The 8,008-nt window shown below is 45.6% G+C and overlaps 1 long non-coding RNA gene across 1 annotated transcript in view; it reads left to right on the forward strand.

Moving 5' to 3' along the window:
- Positions 1–7,353, forward strand: part of LOC140693900 (uncharacterized) — a 31,322-nt gene extending 23,969 nt beyond the window's left edge. The window contains exons 2-3 of the long non-coding RNA XR_012069604.1: positions 515–587; positions 7,235–7,353. This is a non-coding gene — a long non-coding RNA (uncharacterized lncRNA). The remainder of the gene's footprint in view (positions 1–514; positions 588–7,234) is intronic.
- The last annotated feature ends 655 nt before the right edge of the window (positions 7,354–8,008 follow it).

Here is an 8,008-nt window from a genome sequence, read left to right on the forward strand (position 1 = left end):
CTCTGATTCAGCCCCACACATGCTCTATTGGAAAAATGCCAAATTGGTCTCTGGTCCTGCAGATGCACTGGGTGTGGCCATGGGACATATCGATAATTTCAACTTCGCGCGCCAGGGTGGTTGCTTGCTCATTGGGGTCCCAGGTCGGTTTGCTCTCTTGATAGGACACACCACATCCCACAACGCACTCCAGATCCCTGAGACTCAGCGTGTGCCACCATCCGTAGCCCTATCCCTCCCTGAACGCTGCCTCTGCTACCTCAAATTTGGCAGCTCGGAGCTTGGTCTCAGAATCAACTGTGGTTATATTGTGCACTGGATTCTTTGAGTTCTGTCAGCCAAGCATCTGCTGTGCACTCTTCTAACACTCAGCGCATCACCTTCAATCCCATTTCTCCTGTCGGCTTGAGAGTGTGTGTCCAAGTTAAAGAGAGTTTCACCTTTACTGCTCCATCAACAGGGCTCAGACCATGCACTGGTATCCATTCCCTGCTTTTCCTTCTCCTGCTTCCAGGTGTTCTGAGGCCTCATCCTGTCTTTGGAAGTAACAGACCTCTCTTCGGCAAGTGTCCTGTGCCAAGGGCTGGGTGAGTGGATGTTTCCATTGCTGTGTTCATGGGAGCGAGTGAGCGCAGGTTGCACTGCTTCTCTGTCAACTGGGCATCTATGAATCAACACTTTCCAGATACATTTCACAGAAATGTGATTTTTTTTTATCTCTTTGCCTCTATACAGCCGTGTTGGGAGGGATTGTCCGAAGACTCCAGTTTTGACATTGTGTTGACATCTCATTTGCAGTCTTTAAAAATTTAATAGAATTGATATAAATGTTTTGGGAGTTATACGAAAATGAAGTTAGTTTCTGAAACATACTAAATCGACCTAGAAGCCAGACTTGTCAATTTCGGTAACATTTTGTCAGCTCTAAGGAAAACATAGACAGATAGAATGCAAACTAGCAGTCCGAACTTTTAAAGGGGTCATGTCAACTCTTTACTGTTGAAGCCTCCGAAACCAACAGGAACCATGAAATAACTAATGGAAACATGAAATAACCCCCAAGCTTGGATTGAATTGTGCATGAAGTGCCCTTTACTCTCGATGACACCTACTGGTCAATGTTGGCATTTCAAGGTGTAACATCCCTCTCAAGGAAAATACAAGAGAAAACGAACTAAATATATATATTTAGCTTTGAATCCAAAGAACCTAGAGACATTATAGCTTTGAGAACCCTGCTGCAGCTATGCTAGTCTACTGAGAACCAGGTGTTCTTCTATCAATGATGAGAACGCTTAATCATTCGATCATGTTGGCTAAAGCACTTGAATGCAACCAAGTCTGCACCCCCATGATAGATTGCCCCCGGGGGCTTGACTCAATTGAAAGACGGTCCACATAAACTGTCTCTTTCATGTCATTGGCGAATTTTACAGTTCCGTTCAATATCTGACTTCTAATATTTACCTAGACTGTCTTGAAAAAAAGAGGCCTAATACAGATTCAAGTTCAGTCAAAGATTCCCCTCACTTACCACACTCCCTTCACCCCAGAGAAGACATCAACCCAGCATTTGCTGAATCTAGCGGAAGGCCATCGTTTCTTTGTGGGAGCTAAGTATTCAATTCCTATTTCATACGAGAGTATTTGACCTTTATGGGGTTCCCTGTTGTTCACAGAGGATGAAGCTAGAGGAACTCTGATTCTAGGAGGGGCTTGCTCTTCTCTTACTGGCTTCATTGCAGCTCAGGTACTGATCCCTCAAAATGGATGCCTGAGTGGAAGGGAGGGAAGAGCAAGTGCTTGATAGCTAGGCCCAAACCTGGGAAAAGGCTTACCTGGGCTTGGTGCACTTTGATCTGAATGGCTTGGAATTGCCCCTTGGGTCGTGTGGATTATCTGACCTCTTTCAAGAACATGAGCGTTTTTATCATCTCTGCCATCTCTTCTCTTTAGACGTCAGGGATCTTGGACCCGTTCTTGGAGCAGAGAATTGAGGAACTTCCTCCAGTCCACGGTGGCCCTCCGTATGTTTCTGCTTGTATCAGCGAGGTTCAATATGTCTCATGAATGCCTTTCGAGCCTGCTATCCTCTACAGCTGTCTCCAGGCCAGTATTCTCTATTGTAGCAGAACATCTCTCATCAATGTGTTCGCATCTCTCCTCAATCCGTGCAGCCATATTTTCGGCCAGCTTCTCTTCGTGTCTCCCATAAAGTCGACTTCAACAGGACTGGGCAAGTCTGAAAGGACCTCGGAGCCTCTCCAGTAAGCTGAAGACAGGCAGATCTTCCACTGTCTGCCCTTTCAGGTTCTGGAAAATGACCCGTGAACTCAGGTCTTTGGGCAGCAGCAGTATCTCGAACTGACACAGCTTCCCGGACCAAAGACCTAAGCCAAGCTCCACAGAGGGCGGCAGACCCTCCATCGCACTGATCCACCCACAGAACTCTGCCCGGTTACCTAGGATCCACCAGCCACAACAAGCCTCGCGGTACACACCAACATTCCACCTGGAATCCAACCGCTAACTGCCATCCCCAATGGCTGCTGCATCTTGTCAGTGTTGGGGGAGGGGCTGCATCCGACGAGAGGTTCCTAAGGTAAATGTGATTCTACCCACTAGCGTCCCATGGGCCTTTGTTCTTCCCTCTTTCCTTTTGTTCAGATCTGTATGCACTGTAGCAACGGAGGGAAGTGTGTCCATTTTCAGTTGAAAGTTTCACACGTCTTTAAAATTTCTAACAGTTCACAGTACACAGAGACCCACTAAGGGAAACTATTGTTCCTGTAATATGGGCACACCCGCAATACATAGCCGTCGGTTGATTTCTGCTGTAACACCCGCATTCACGGGACATCTATCCATTTGTTTCAAGGGGGCTGAAATTCCTAGGACTGATACAGTCCCCAATGTGCACTTTACTGCCTGTCTCTTTTGAACTTAGTACAATTTTGCGGAGCTACTTTTCCTTGTTATAGGCTTGTGCCATTTCTTCTCGACGTAGTGTAGAATATGGCATTCATTCATCCTGTTTTTGAAGACTTGCAAGTCTATATCACGGACTAGGAATCCATTGGATTCCAAATCGGCATTTGGGTTAGGTCACGATATGCTCATATGAATCAATATTTACGAATATAAATGCACGCCTCTGATTTCCGAATACAGTTGTGCTGAGTACATTCAAGCCGCGATACTGGGTCGATGCGTACTGAATGATCCTTGACATCACCTTGAGTAATTTCTTTTGAATATTCATGTTACCCTACCCTTTTTGTGTTGTTTGTTTGTTTGATTCTTTCTTGGTCTGCTTCTCGTTTGTTTTGCAAACACGTCAGTCCATGCATCTCTTCGTTTGCTTCCAACAGAGAGTCATATAAGCTGACTCCCTTAAGATAGTGCTTCCAGTCCCCTATGATTTCCTGCTTCCCTTTCCCATATTTAGGGTTTTTATGTCCTCGTTGCTTTCTTCTTGTTTCTTCTTTTCCACTCATGCTCTTCTTGCATTTCTATAAGGGTATTCTTCTTTCCATTTCATCTTGCTGCTTATCCCTTCAGGGGAGAATTCTCAACCTTTCTTTTAGGATAATTTCGAACTGCTGAATTCTTTTAAGATTTGCAGGTCTGTGGCATTCTCTAGCTCTGCTGTTATTAGTAATAGTGGATATGTGTCATAGGCTACCCTAGATGGCAGCATTCTGCCATTCAAGTTATGGTCTATGTCCTGGCACTTCTCCCCGTCCTGCAATATTGCTGCTGAGTTAGCAGCTGGAACCCATCTGGAGGTTCTCTTGTGACTATGTTGCTTTCTCCAGGCGCATTTTAAATCACTGGGATGCTCTTGAACTTTGTTGATTTGGATCATACAGCTGCTGCTAAGTCTTTTGGGATTCCACCTCTTTTGGACGCTGTGTACTTCCTGAATTCGCCTAGATGATTCTATCTTGGCTTTCAGCAAGTTTCAGTCTGATGTTTCTACACATAACTTTTCAAACATTGTTTGTTTCTTTATCTCTTGCTTTTCCATCTGGGAATCTTTCGAATTTTAGTCTTTCATGCCTTGTCTTCAACCAGGATTCAACAGCAATGTTTTCATTGGTTTGCACTTGCTTTCCTATGTGTGCTTCTGACCGAGGGATTTCTGTTCCCCTGTCTTCAAAGTCATTCACGCGTCCCTCTGCAATATCTCGTCTGCTTAGGACAGAATGTTAGCCCTGATATTTTCTCATCCACTGAGTTTTCTGATATTATTTGGCTCGTCTTTAGGCTTTCTCTTCCCCTTTTCTGGTATTCTGCCTTTTGTGATTCTGAGACACTGTTGTTCTTCAGTGTTTCCCTCACCTCCATTTTCAATACTTGCTCTGGAGAGCGTTTTGCAGTCTAGTTGTCTGAAAGCTTATCTTTAGGGCCTTCAATCTCTTTGGAACTGAAAATGGTACGTCCTTTTCCTTTTACTGTATTTCTTCATCTCTACTGGTCAGGTAATTTCAGGTATCTAATGTAGACTTCTAGGGCTTTGTTAAGTGAAAATTTTAGAATCTTGGCTCTACACAATTGCATGGGATTTCTGTGAGGACAAATTTTCCTAGACATTGATGCCATGTCCTGTTCCTGTGTGTGTTGTCTGGTCTATCTCCAATTGCTGGTGTTGCCTTTGTTGTGATGAACCCCCCATACTATTTCGATTAGAATAAACTCATTTTGATTACGCTTATCTCACAAATCTGAAAGAGCACAGGACACTTCCTCTGGTGGAAATGGAGTTTCTAAAGGTTCTCAGCTCTGCATTCTACTCTATGTTATTTTGGAGTGTTAACAGAAGAGCTGACTGTGAGTGCGCTTGTGCTTTGTGGTGCCACGGGAATGTCCCAATGAAACCAGTTCTTCCAAGAGCTTCTCTGTCTACAGAAATACCAGTGGAAGCATATCTATGGATGTCACACATCAGGGCCTGCTGGAATGATCCCGCAGCCCGAACTTGGCGTCCTCGCTGCCGAACCGTGCCGGTGCCATCCAAAATGTAGCATCCGCTTTTGAGAGATAAACTGAAGGAAATCCTTCCTCTTCTCACGCTGTGGTCTTGGACCACACTTCCTTGTCCTCTCGTACTTGTGGCACGGGTGCACGAAGGCAACCACAGAGCTGTTGCACATCCTGTGCCTCAAACGAAACCATAATCACAGCCCAGGTGATGAATGTAGCAGATCCTAAGGCTTTTCATTCTGAATTCAAACCCAAGGTCCCCTGGATCCCTCAGACCCGATGCACAATATCTCTGATTCAGCCCCACACATGCTCTATTGGCAAAATGCCAAATTGGTCTCTGGTCCTGCAGATGCACTGGGTGTGGCCATGGGACATATCGATAATTTCAACTGCGCGCGCCAGGGTGGTTGCTTGCTCATTGGGGTCCCAGGTCGGTTTGCTCTCTTGATAGGACCCACCACATCCCACAACGCACTCCAGATCCCTGAGACTCAGCATGTGCCAACATCCGTAGCCCTATCCCTCCCTGAACGCTGCCTCTGCTACCTCAAATTTGGCAGCTCGGAGCTTGGTCTCAGAATCAACTGTGGGGATATTTTGCACTGGATTTTTGAGGTCTGTCAGCCAAGCATCTGCTGTACACTCTTCTAACACTCAGCGCATCACCTTCAATCCCATGTCTCCCGTCCGCTTGAGAGTGTGCGTCCAAGTTAAAGAGAGTTTCACCTTTACTGCTCCATAAACAGGGCTCAGACCATGCACTGGTATCCATTCCCTGCTTTTCCTTCTCCTGCTTCCAGGTGTTCTGATGCCTCATCCTGTCTTTGGAAGTAACAGACATCTCTTCGGCAATTGTCCTGTGCCAAGGGCTGGGTGAGTGGATGTTTCCATTGCTGTGTTCATGGGAGCGAGTGAGCGCAGGTTGCACTGCTTCTCTGTCAACTTGGCATCGATGAATCAACACTTTCCAGATACATTTCACAGAAATGTGATTTTTTTTTATCTCTTTGTTTCTATACAGCCGTGGTGGGAGGGATTGTCCGAAGACACCAGTTTTGACATTGTGTTGATATCTCATTTGCAGTCTTTAAAAATTTAATAGAATTTATATAAATGTTTTGGGAGTTATACGAAAATGAAATTAGTTTCTGAAACATACTAAATCGACCTAGAAGCCAGACTTGTCAATTTCGGTAACATTTTGTCAGCTCTAAGGAAAACTTAGACAGATAGAATGCAAACTAGCAGTCCGAACTTTTAAAGGGGTCATGTCAGCTCTTTACTGTTGAAGCCTCCGAAAACAACAGGAACCATGAAATAACTAATGGAAACATAAAATAACCCCCAAGCTTGGATACACTTGTGCATGTGGTGCCCTTTACTCCCGATGACACCTACTGGTCTATGTTGGCATTTCAAGGTGTAACATCCCTCTCAAGGAAAATACAAGAGAAAACGAACTAAATATATACATTTAGCTTTGAATCCAAAGAACCTAGAGGCATTATAGCTATGAGAACCCTGCTGCAGCTATGCTAGGCTACTGAGAACCAGGTGTTCTTCTATCAGTGATGAGAACGCTTAATCATCCGATCATGTTGGCTAAAGCACTTGAATGCAACCAAGTCTGCACCCCCATGATAGATTGACCCGTGGGCTTGACTCAATTGAAAGACGGTCCACATAAGCTGTTTCTTCCATGTCATTGGCGACTTTTACAATTCAGTTCAGTATCTGACTTCTAATATTTACCTAGAATGTCTTGAAAAACGGAGGCTTAATACAGATTCAAGTTCAGCCAAAAATTCCCCTCACTTACCACACTCCCTTCACCCCAGAGAAGACATAAACCCAGCATTTGCTGAATCTAGCGGAAGGCCATCGTTTCTTTGTGGGAGCTAAGTATTCAATTCCTATCTATTTCATACGAGAGTATTTGAACTTTATGGGTTTCCCTGTTATTCACAGAGGATGAAGATAGAGGAACTCTGATTCTAGGAGGGGCTTGCTCTTCTCTTATTGGCTTCACTGCAGCTTAGGTACTGATCCCTCAAAATGGATGCCTGAGTGGACGGAAGGGAAGAGCATGTGCTTGATAGCTAGGCCCAAACCTGGGAAAAGGCTTACCTGGGCTTGGTGCACTTTGATCGGAATGGCTTGGAATTGCCCCTTGGGTCGTGTGGATTATCTGACCTCTTTCAAGAACATGAGCGTTTTTATCATCTTTGCCATCTCTTCTCTTTAGACGTCAGGGATCTTGGACCCGATCTTGGAGCAGAGAATTGAGGAACTTCCTCCAGTCCACGGTGGCCCTCCGTATGATTCTGCTAGTATCAGCGAGGTTCAATATGTCTCATGAATGCCTTTCGAGCCTGCTATCCTCTACAGCTGTCTCCAGGCCAGTATTCTCTATTGTAGCAGAACATCTCTCATCAATGTGTTCGCATCTCTCCTCAATCCGTGCAGCCATATTTTCGGCCAGCTTCTCTTCGTGTCTCCCATAAAGTCGACTTCAACAGGACTGGGCAAGTCTGAAAGGACCTCGGAGCCTCTCCAGTTAGCTGAAGACAGGCAGATCTTCCACTGTCTGCCCTTTCAGGTTCTGGAAACTGACCCGTGAACTCAGGTCTTTGGGCAGCAGCAGTATCTCGAACTGACACAGCTTCCCGGACCAAAGCCCTAAGCCAAGCTCCACAGAGGACGGCAGCCCCTCCATCGCACTGATCCACCCACAGAACTCTGCCCGGTTACCTAGGATCCACCAGCCACAACAAGCCTCGCGGTACACACCAACATTCCACCTGGAATCCAACCGCTAACTGCCATCCCCAATGGCTGCTGCATCTTGTCAGTGTTGGGGCAGGGGCTGCATCCGACGAGAGATTCCTAAGGTAAATGTGATTCTACCCACTAGCGTCCCATGGGCCTTTGTTCTTCCCTCTTTCCTTTTCTTCAGATCTGTATGCACTGTAGCAACGGAGGGAAGTGTGTCAATTTTCAGTTGAATGTTTCACACGTC

The sequence above is a fragment of the Vicugna pacos genome, unplaced genomic scaffold (genome assembly GCF_048564905.1).
Source record: "Vicugna pacos unplaced genomic scaffold, VicPac4 scaffold_20, whole genome shotgun sequence".
In the NCBI taxonomy this organism is placed as follows: domain Eukaryota; kingdom Metazoa; phylum Chordata; class Mammalia; order Artiodactyla; family Camelidae; genus Vicugna; species Vicugna pacos.